General features: G+C 44.0%; 1 protein-coding gene across 2 annotated transcripts in view; it reads left to right on the top strand.

The window, feature by feature from the left end:
- Positions 1 to 3623: 3623 nt before the first annotated feature.
- Positions 3624 to 11351, top strand: part of NUDT12 (nudix hydrolase 12) — a 193828-nt gene continuing 186100 nt past the window's right edge. Inside the window, exon 1 of one of the 2 annotated variants that reach the window (XM_085632572.1) lies at positions 3624 to 3803. The gene's annotated coding sequence lies outside the window, so the exon portion shown is untranslated. The remainder of the gene's footprint in view (positions 3804 to 11351) is intronic. The other variant, XM_085632571.1, reaches the window with a different exon arrangement.

Here is an 11351-nt window from a genome sequence, read left to right as displayed (position 1 = left end):
TCATTCAGGGATCCGGCCCGGGAGGGTATGGATTGTACACCAGAATTTTATTTTGAATTTGCAACATCTTTGTACAAAGCATGGTGCCACCTCATGTAAGGAATGGGTACAACCAGGGCTTTAAGTGAGCCAGCTGCTGCCGGTGCTCAGCACTGGAAGTTCTAAAAACCAGGTGCTGAGACAGGTTCATATCGAGCCCTCTGTTTTTGTCCTCACCCTCAGTATGAACAAAATCTAGCCTTGGTAGCCGTACCACTTATTTCCGACCTTAGAAGTAAATTCAAAGAGACTGCCTTGTTATGTCTGCTCCCACGAGCAGCAGCAAATTGGAATATATGATCACCTGATAGTGATCTGAAAGTGCCACGTAATCCGCAGGGGGACAAGACGGGTGGTTGTGGTAAGTAGAACTCAGACTCTAAAGGGGACATGTATACAATGATTAGCAGTTGAAGGCTGATAATAAAGCATTGCTATAAAACACTTGCTTCTCTGCAGTTATTGGGATAGAGAGTACACTGAACCTGATGCAAAATTCTGTTGAGTGTTTTTTTTTTCTTCTAGTTAATGGCACTCTCACTCTGATAAGCCTTTTGCTTTATCATCATGCTTTAGTGAAACATAGCTGCCAAGGTTTCAGATTGCTTATATGTGACATTTTCATAATTTCAGTGTAATTTGAGTGACATTCAACGACTATGGGTGACACATTCCTGAGCGCAAAATCAAGCATGTAGACGAGGGAAACATATAAATATCCGAAATTAAACCCATTTGAGAATCGAGAAACTCTATATTAGCATTAGCAACTTAACTAGCTTAGGAGATACCTGACACTCAGGCACTTGCTTCTTGCGAGCCGGCGGCAACAGGTGGGCCGTGGCCGCAACGACTTGTGGACTCCCGTGGCAACGCTGCATGATTCTGGCTCAGCTGCATGTGCACTGGGCTGCTGAGGAACACTCCAGCAGCCATCACGGTCCACTGGTTCACTCTGCTGCCAGCACCGGTGTGGTCGGGTCCGGTCGCGGGATCATTTCCCACGGTGCGAGCAGCTGCACTGCCATTGTCAGAACTAGGTTCAAGTCAGCAGCTGCCGCCGGTTGGGTCGGGTCCGGTCACAGGACGGATCTCACCATTAACCAGGGATTTAAGTGGGCCGGGTCTGTCCGGGTCTGAGCACCGGCAGTTTTTTGGGGGGGCCCTCGAAACGGGTCTCTATCGGGCTCTATTTTCGTGGCTACTAAAGGTAGTCCGTTCTTTATTTATTTTTTTCGGACCCGTTTTGAGGGCCCAAAAAAAAAATGCCGGTGCTCAGACTCTGTAAGCGCATAAGACCTTACATCGTGTGCCGCCAGAGACCAAAGTTAATATGCAACCCGTAACAGGCGCGCAACACCCATTGGACTCACAGGGCTTCAGCCCCCCCCCCCCCCCCCCCGTCGTGTGTGGCAGCCCGGGATGAGACACCTTCCCGGGCAAAAAAGCAGCCGCACCCGAGCACTTCACAGGTCTTTAAAAGACCATTTGCATGTTAATGAGGCCTTGCTGTTGTTTCACCCCTTCTAAGAGCCCCTGCAGCTCCACTCTGCCTATTGCTTAAAGTTCAGCCCCCCCCCCCCGAAACTTTTGCTCAGCCCCCCCCCGAAATTTGGCTCTAGTTGCGCCTCTGACCCGTAATCGCCCTAGTTGCATCACACATTGTTTGTTTCCAGACGATCCGACGACACTGGGCGCCTCTGCCCTTAGAGTGGCAGCACCGAATACTAGCATTCTGTATTGCTGGGGCTTGCGGTAGACAAGAAAAGGCATATCCCTCTGCAAACACGACCTTACCTTCCAAAAGATGCACGTAGGAGCTCTGTGCGGCCCACTCATGCATCAGACTGACAGACCAGTCACTCCAAGCCTGAAGTCTGCACAGTTGGCTAAGAAAAAACGCCCAGGAGAACCTAACTCCGATCAATACAATGCAACATCTCTATCACTGTCTGTGCACCCTCAGACGGACATTGCCTTCCATTCCTCCATAACGAGTGGAAGTACTTGGACTCAGGCCTTTAAGTTGGACGGGTCCTCTCGGTCTCATACCCATTAGTAATAAAAAACTGACTTGAAGCCGTTCCCTACCGGACCCCATATTCGTGTCCTTACATTTACAGGCAACCACACGCCTTGCTTATTCACCAATAACTGTAAAAACCCAAAGGTAATCCATATCAATATTGCAGTCTCTGATTACATTTCACATATATTAGTTCATCTCTCTTTTCGTAAGTGTTTGTTTTTGCTGATGCTGTGTTTCTGTAGTTTTTGTCATGCAGCTCTTGTATAGAGCACAGTGAACTGAGTTGCCTCCATATGTCTGGGTGTGAATTCATGTTGTAGTTGGGTCTTTATGGCAGGCCACTATTGAGAGCTATGTAGTAGGAGTTGAGTGCAATGCGAGCTGCTCACGGTGACCATCAGTGACTCATGTAAAAGTGTTCAGAAAACATGCACATCTGATCCTTTACCTATTTGCAGAGCACAAAGAGTGACAGTCACTTATGCACCAGTTGCCCCGGTACTCAATGGGAGAACACGGAGAAGTGCCAGTACTCATGATTTTCTTAAGCACACAGTGCTAGTTATTTTGATTTAGACCACGCCCCTACTCGGATAGGCCACGCCCCTTCAAGACATTAACCACGCCCCTTTTAGAGCACCCCCAGTTTTTTTTTCCCACTTAAAGCACTGCCATTAACCACTGTGGTGTGAGCAGAGACAAGCTGCACTGCCATTGCTAGCAGCAGCCAAAACTTTATTCAATGATCTCATGAACTGCTATCCGCTCACGCTACGGGTGGAAGGACGAACCTGCCTATTAAAGTGTGTCTCACATGTCCTCTCCTCAACTTGCACTGTCTCGGTAGTTGCGTGATTTTGCATTTCATTGCGGTGATGCGGCCCACCACACTGAAATGCGTTAGTCTAATGCCTGATGCATGGCATTTGGCAAGGCTGGTGGAATCCAGAGCAACTGGACTTTTTCAGCAAACCTGCATGAACAGTCCCATTCCTAGCCTCACACATTCTGCTCTCTTTCTCTGGCTGCTGAGCAGGCTGGTCGTTGTCATTTGCTCGTCCCTCGTGGAGTTTTTTAGCAGTTCATACAGTATCACTGTAAGGTGTCAGTTATATATAGGGAGCATTAAAAAATCATTTTCTGGCCTACTACTTCTATTGGCACAGAAACATGTTTATGTATAAATTTAGATGTATTGTTGCTTGCGGTTTTCAGTTTATGGTTTTGTGAAAGAAGTGTTTTTTATTTTTTTATTTATACAGTTCAGGATTGTAGTTCCCTCTATTAGGCCACACCCTTCGCTACATAGGCCACGCCCCTTTTGAGCCTACCCCCTTCCCTCTGTGTATCCTAGTTAAAGCACTGGGGACAATTCTCTTGTCTTCTTGAACACGGCGCTACCATGACACCTACCTGCTGTGCAAATTTATCTGGTAGATTCTTTGTGAAAATAAACCCGTTGAGAGTCCTCTCTCTGTTTCCTTCGATTTAGATTCAATTAACTTCCGGGTTACTCTTGCTCTTAGAACCTCCTCTAAAGCCTCACGTGATATGAGGGAGCATTAAGTCCAATTGACAAGAGTTTAGGCTCTGTAAACATTGCCTGTCATTACTGCTGCAGCTAGAGATCCATAACCGGCACCTTTTGTACTGGCTACAAAGCTGCTTAGAATTTGTATGCACTGTAATCTGGACTTTACTTGTTGCTTGCACATTACGAAGTGTACAATTCAAGGTAATGTCTCTTAAACGTTGATTTTAAAAAGTATACGCAGTGACTCGCCCGTGATTTGTTAAATGTGTTATATAATAGTCACAAGTAACACGAGTTCAGTTTCTGTGCTTACTTCAAAGTGACACGTTTTCTGCCCTCGTGTTTATAAATGCAATGCAACATATTTATTCTGTGGATTTGCGGCTACACCTGCCGCACGGCATTCTAGCAGCCTCTTTCAGTTTAAAGGTCATCGGGACGATATTGAGATGTTTTCAGTGTATGCCATATTTTTCTTTCTCTATCTTGTCTAGTCCAATTTAACGAGGCGACTAATTACGCCTTTACTGTTTCTGCTGTATTGTAACACCACGTTTTCTTTTCTTTTCTTTTGGTTGGACAGTTGTTTTTATCCACGATGAAAAAAAACCTCCAGCAGTTCAGTAGATTTTTCTGAAAAGATCTCACTTTAGGTCACATTTCTATCGTTACAGGTTTAAAATAATTCGTTACCCCTTTCTCCGACTGACTTCGCTGGCCCTGACTCATTGCTTCAATACCGTTTTTTCACAGCAGTTTTTAGTTTGCATGTGCCCCCCCTTCCCCCCCCCCCCCCCCATCTCCCTATCTGCCTGCTGAAGCTGTGTTCTGTGTGACGATTTGAACCATTTGTATTCTCGGACTTGTAGTTTCTGTTTCCTCACTAGCAGTAGGGTTTACAACTGTTGGCAATTTAAACAAGCATTAGCATAGCCAGTAGGTCTCGCTTTTGGGACCTTATAAGTATTTAGTTATGCAGCATAATATCCTTGGTGCAACAACATTAACTGTTGCATAGTTAAACACTTATAAGGTCCCAAAGGCGAGACCTATTGGCTATGCCAGTGCTTGGTCCCTGGCATGTATTGTGTTACAGATTAAGCACTGACCAAGATTATGCTCTATTAATATTCAAATAAGTATCCATTCAATCGAACTCCTTAAGGCAGCTCTAACAATTCTAAAATGTTGAATCACCCACATGTTAATAAAATTCCATCTAGTTTACCCTATTGTCGGGCCACTGTAATTGAATTTTTGTGGCTGTAGTGTTTTCTGCATGATTTTGGATTTGCCGCATTTGCCACATAATCCTGAATCTGCAGCATAATCTGTAGATTTCAGCAAAAAAACATTGGGGGAGGTGTCAAACAGATCACAAGTTAAGTGTGTTGCCACAAAGTAGTCGGCCCTTCGCAAAGGTTGATTGGTCAACTTTCTGTTGCTTACAACTGCACGTGGGTGTTAAAGTAGTACTAATGAGGTGCCCAAAAAGTGTTAATGAGTAAAAATGCCAAAATACTTGGTAATACTAACACAAAAAGTGCTGCTTTACGCAGCATAAATTGCCTCTTCTTGGCCGCATAATTATGTCCTCCCCTGCAGTTCTAAGGCCCTGCCTATAGTTATCATTAACCGGTTTTAAATTAAATCTTTCCCTGTGAAGGGTTCATCAGTAAGTCCTTTTGGGGTACTTATGATGCTCCGGTGATAAGGCTTACCATGTTGTTGCTACCCAGAAAGCTTGTGGCCAAAGGCTAAATAGGCGTACGTGTGGTCAATTCAATTATCAGAACTCCACATTTCTAGTTATACTCAGTGCTTAATTTCTAAAAGAAGTGCCAGGGCCCTGTCAGGAGGCCACTGCAGCTTGCACCAGCCATTGCCCCTGCCATCCCTGCAAATGACACTACCAACACAACTACTGACCATCACACTCCTATAAGTGTGACGATTCGTACTATTCAGGGCCCCCAAAGCTATGAAGATGGCCTTGGCAGCCGGTATTTGTCCTCTTAAATGTTTGTTTAATTAATAAACAACTGTTATGTGCTCATCTTTACTTTAGACAAACAGTGCCATCATGTGGCGGATTGTCATAAGTACCGTGATGACAATTAAGTGCCGGTGAAGACCGGAAATCACCGGCTCAAATTAAGCACTCGTTACACTTTATCTGAGACTGATGAAGGGGGAGGTGTGTTGCCGCAAATAATTTTTGAAGTACACCAGAAACCTGGCGCAGCTGAGAGATTTTTTAAAGGGTGTTTGACAGCATTCACCCATTTTGTGAAAATGCATGTTAAAACACGGTGCTGCACTTCAACTCGTATATTCCATGTGTTTCCTAATGTTCACAATAGCAGTGTCCAAACAGGTTCGTTTTTAACTTTAATCATGTAAGCGGCTGTTTATTGTTCGCATTATCTCCCAATTGCGGGCACAATCAAAAGGTAATGGTTTATAAAATTGCAGTGTTTTCATAGTATTTATTGCTGTAAAATAAGGTAAGTAGGTGATCAGTGGGAATGAGCTCTGTGTATCAGGTTGACAGGTCATTTTAAGGTGTACCTACCTGTGAGAGAGAAAGGGGGAAATCTAAGCGGAAACTGGAGTCGAGAGAATAGAGCACACACATGCTTCATTCAATGAGTTAAACAAACAGACCCTGACAGGAGAGATTTGCAAATAGTATATGGTTTGAGGCAAAAGGTCAGACGTAAAAGTGAAGATATAAAAGAGGCAAAAGCGAGGCCTTGCCACAGGTATATAATTCCGCTTAACCAGGCAAATAACATAACATAACGTGTACGTTCACTTCGGCCGTGAAAGCAAAAGTGATGGCAGGGATGCGCTCTGTGGTGAGGGAGGGGCAGAGCAAGGCGCTTGGGAGAGCAGGGCTTAATGAGCCATTAAAGCCACATGGCTGCACGCGTGCACGCGCTCGTGAACGCAAGCTTGAGGCCAGGAAAAGATTGTGGTAGCACTTTGAAAAGCCACTAACTAAATGTCTTGCAGAGCAGCGCATGCGTAGGCTCAGCGAGACTTAAAAAACAAAGCTGGTTAATAATTACACAACTAGCATTGCTTGTAGGGCGACCTCGTCACTCCGTGGCTTTATTGACTTTTGTTCCCAGCCTAAAGTTTCACTTACAGGGCAGAATGCGAGGGTACACGCGGGTAGACGGCATCTACCCACTCCTCACAAAGTGGATGTCGTCTACCCTGCCAAAGGCTGGGTCCCACAAAAGATATGGTAAACTTGTACCTGTGTATTTTTCAGACACCGGGACACATTCAGCAGCAATGTGCAGGCGTGAAGGTGCTTATCAGATTCCAGCTGGGCACATAACAAAAGCCGAAGTTGAGGGGCCGCCAGTCCTCCTTTTGGTGGAGCATCTTGACTGGGACATATGGGGAACCACACACCTAGAAGAAATGGGTGGAAACAAATGCACACACAGCTTATCACTTCACCGTTACTTAAGAGAAGCATGCTTCTTGTATATAAGCGATATGCATGCATGCATTGTAAGGTTAATTTAAATACCACTATATTTTTTTCTTTTATAGTGCTATTCATCCCATTGAAGGGTATCAGAGCACTTTACATCACACATGTACATTGACAATACATCATATGTGTTAATCAATGTACAGGATGTGCTACACAATACAGTGAGGGTTACAAGGTGTAGGTGCCACATTTATTACTTATCTCACTGTGCTATATTAAAAGGATTACAATTTGTGAACTGCAAGTAACAAAAGGATCTGTGTGTAAAAGCAGTAACCCACTTACCCATTTACATAAAATAAACATTTGTTATCTGTGTGTTGCATAATGTGCTAGCAGGAGACATATTAACCCTCTATTCTACTTTGATTCAAAATTGTGACTAGACAAAACACAGATCTCTCCAGTAAATACGTTACCTCCAGAGTTATTTTACCATTATCATTATTGCCTGAGATTTATTTCACACTCGAAGATCTCTGCAGCCTCTGCCTTAACCCCATAAGACATTTTATAATGGAGACTTTGCAACAAATTAAGCAGAACAGATTTACTGCCATGTTTCTTCTTGTTGCCAATTTCTTTGTGGCAGGGTTTTAAAAAATACATGTATAATTTGAGGGTCATATTTAGTGTCTGGGTTGCATAACTTTTTTGGCACAACCCCAACACAAAATTTCACTTGTTAAATATTGTAAGGCACTCAAATGTACTCATGATAGACCTGCTAACCATATGTGTGAGGTTTTAAAATCTGGTGTCACTTCCTGTGAGGTTAAGGGATGTGATGCCACTTCCTATGATGCCACGTGTGATATCTCGCACTGTGATGTCACGTGCCATGATGTCATTTGCATATTGCCTAACTTAGTTAGTTGCCCCCCACTTCTTGTTTTAGAACTTGTGCCCTGCTTACAAATCATTGTTTTCATCTAGTTAGTTCAATGGTAGCAAAACAAGATACTACCCAGAATATATTAGGCTGTCAAATGAAACTCGAAAACTGGAAAATAAATGTATAAGGACCTGGATAGAAGTGGCCACCCTAAATGCACAAGGACACTTTGTATAGATGAGGCTGCTTAGCAGCTGTGACAAATACGTGTGCACATTACTTTACTTTTCACCCTTCAAAAAATATGCAGTTTAAGGAAATGCATTCCACTATACATTGACAATTCTGTGTGTATGTTACAGCACACAAACTCAAAGGGGTAAAGCTTGTGTATTCTGTCCAGAAACCAATGACAACTTGGGAACTGTGGTTCAAGGAGTACATTTCTAGGAAGTCTATGGTGAGAGGCCATAGACTGAATTCTGAAAGGGAACATACACTGAAACAATTCTTCATGAGATTGGTTGACTTTCAAATAACAATTTCTTTAAAATGAACAGGTTGCATTGCAGCCAAATGACCATATGCCGTTTATGACTTCATCAGCCAGTCCTAATGAAACACAAAGTTCCCTTTTAAAATGGAAGAAGAGAAGTCCTGTAGTATATAGAAGCATGGCTGAGAGTTGTGCTGTTGCCACTAAACCATGAATATTGAACTCAGTATAAATAACTAGAAATAACTGTATCGTATTGTTCCTTGTGTAGATATATCACAATTCTCCCAGATAGTTACAGTGTTGGTGTATCAGACCATGAACAACGGTATATAAAGAAGTAATATAGACTAAGATGAAATAAATGCTTTTAGTTTGCATGCTCTAGCTCTAGGTATTGATTAGGGAATAGGTTAATTGAGCCCTTTAACGCTCCACTTGATCAGGAACTGGCTTGTTGGACTGTGTTCCACAGTCCTTTTCATGTAAGTTAACTGGTTTTCCTAAAAGTTCTTGATTCACGTTTAGTGTTTTAGTTGAAGCTGTTAGGCAATCCACGGAAAAATGTGTGCATTGTTATGTATGAGAGCCCAAGGATAGGATCATTGGATAAAATGTCACAGGAAATAGGAATTGGATTAAAGTAGTGGAGATAACTAGATAATTGGCAATGAAAGCGCACAAAGGTCCCTTAACCAAAAGGATTTGACTGCATCAGTGAGATTCCATCACTTATTGACAGCAGGTTTTGATAAGAATGCTTCAGACCTACATGGAGTGCTTGAAAGAGTGAGTATAGACCCTTACTTTTGGCGATGTATGTAACTCCTCTATAGTCAACCAATGGCAAGGGTAAAAGTAAATGGTACTCTTATCGGACCCCTACTGGCTGGAGAGGGGCACAAGGCAGTGCTGTCTGTTATCCTCAAAGTTATTTACGTTGTCGCTGGAGCCCCTGGCCTGCTGGATATGGGAAGGCGCATTGACTTGGGGACAGGGTGAAGAAGAAGACTGGGAGGATAGAATATCGCTATATGCATGATATCCACTTGTATGTGTATTGCCTTATGAAACCATCCCTAGGCTCCTACAAATTTTCGGCTTGCTCTCGGGATACACTATTTACTGGAAAAGAATTGTTATTTTACCCACTGACGGGTTGGCCCTGGGAGTTGCGGTACAGAGAGAACATACCGATAGCTCTAGATGGCTTTAAATATTTAGGGATATACGTGACAGACAACAAGGACGTCTTTCTATCGACAAATATACATCCTATATTGAACAGTTTTAGGACCGAGGTTCGGCATTTGTGTACTGTGCCCCTGACTATGCCATGTCTCAACGTTCAAAAATTATCACTCTGTCCAAACTCCTATATGCGTTCCAAAACACCCTTTATAGGATCCCGCCTGAATTCTTTAGAACACTGGAGGCCGAAATGAGATTGCTCCTGTGAGATATGTGTGGGGGTGTGTAGTGGGGGGTGCAGATAGCATTTCTCAAACACACGAGGGGAACCCACAATTGTGGGATCGCACTACCAGACAGCTGAAAATACTACTGGGCATCACAATTGGTGGTCATTAATGCATGGACCTTTGCACCACAAGATGAGCCATCCCTGAGAGCAGATGGATTGGCTATGGGAGAGCGGGTCTACCCAGCTGCTCTGTATGGACTAGGGGCAAGGGCAGACCTACCTACACACACAGAGCTACTAGATTCCTGGGATGGAAGAAACATTAACAAATCAAACCCCTCTCTGGAACAGCGCAGTATTGGCCGAAGTGGAAAAGAAGCAGAGATCAAGGAGATGGGTCTGGATCGGCATTAGTAATTTGGGTGACTGATCCAGGGGGAGTAGCAGGTGGCAGGGACTGAGGTCTTTACCTACCTCCAGATTCGCCATGCTCCATCGATTCATGTAGTGGTGGGAGAGGGATAGCAGAAGTGTCCCTGCTAGAAGACTACCTGTTATCGGAATCCCTGACTAAGGCCATCTCGATGACCTATAGGAAACTACTCAGCAACTCTCTGAATGTCCTGAAAAAGTTAGAGTGACTGGGAACGGGATCTAAGGAACATTGATGAGGGGAAGTGGGAGGAGGCACGCTGCAGCCACCGAGATATAGCGATATTTGTTGCCTTTTCGCTCAGTCTAGCTGTGCATTCTGCATAGATCTTACTATACAAAATCTAGGTTGTTCAAGATGGGTAAAACAGGCTCGGCTCTCTGTGCCAAATGATGCATCCGACCAGGACCTTTAATCCAACCTGGTGGGACTGCCTGGTGTTATTTGGCTACTGGGGGGGGGGGGGAAGGGAGGGTAGCATGGGTGTACCAGAGACGCGTAACACACTCCTGCACATAAAACCTCCCCTCACAGTGGGGCTGATAGTTGAAAACGGAACGTGGTCTAGTAATGGGCATCTGAATCTGATACTGCTCTTGACTTGATCTCATGGAAAAATGACATAGTATGGTGTATGTTTGCAGAAAAGTAGGTATACAAGGGGAAGGGTCTGCCCTAAAAAGTGAAATCTACACGAGTCTGTAATAGTCTGGCCTGTGTCCAGGATGGGAAGAGGCAGACCACTAAGAGGGAAAAACAAATTAAGGCTGGTACAAACCTAGGGGGTGGGGCATTTTATCATTGATGTCCGGAAGTGCAACCTGGGCAAACACAGAAAAGAGATGGGAGGAATGCTTGCAAACAATCTAAACCACTAGCAGTTGTTCTGGGTAGCATTCTAATCCACTGTTTGTGCCTTCTGTGTCACTCTAGACAGAGGCCCACCTAATGCAATTCAGTACAGATGACCCTGAATCTTATGAGAACAATCCAACTCAAACTGCCTGTCGGGGCCCCCTCCAGAAGGTAACAGTGTGCAAAAAAT

Source organism: Triturus cristatus, chromosome 2_1 (assembly GCF_964204655.1).
Source record: "Triturus cristatus chromosome 2_1, aTriCri1.1, whole genome shotgun sequence".
Taxonomy (NCBI): domain Eukaryota; kingdom Metazoa; phylum Chordata; class Amphibia; order Caudata; family Salamandridae; genus Triturus; species Triturus cristatus.
The sequence above is the reverse complement of the archived record's forward strand: the minus strand, read 5'-3'. Positions and strand labels throughout refer to the sequence as shown.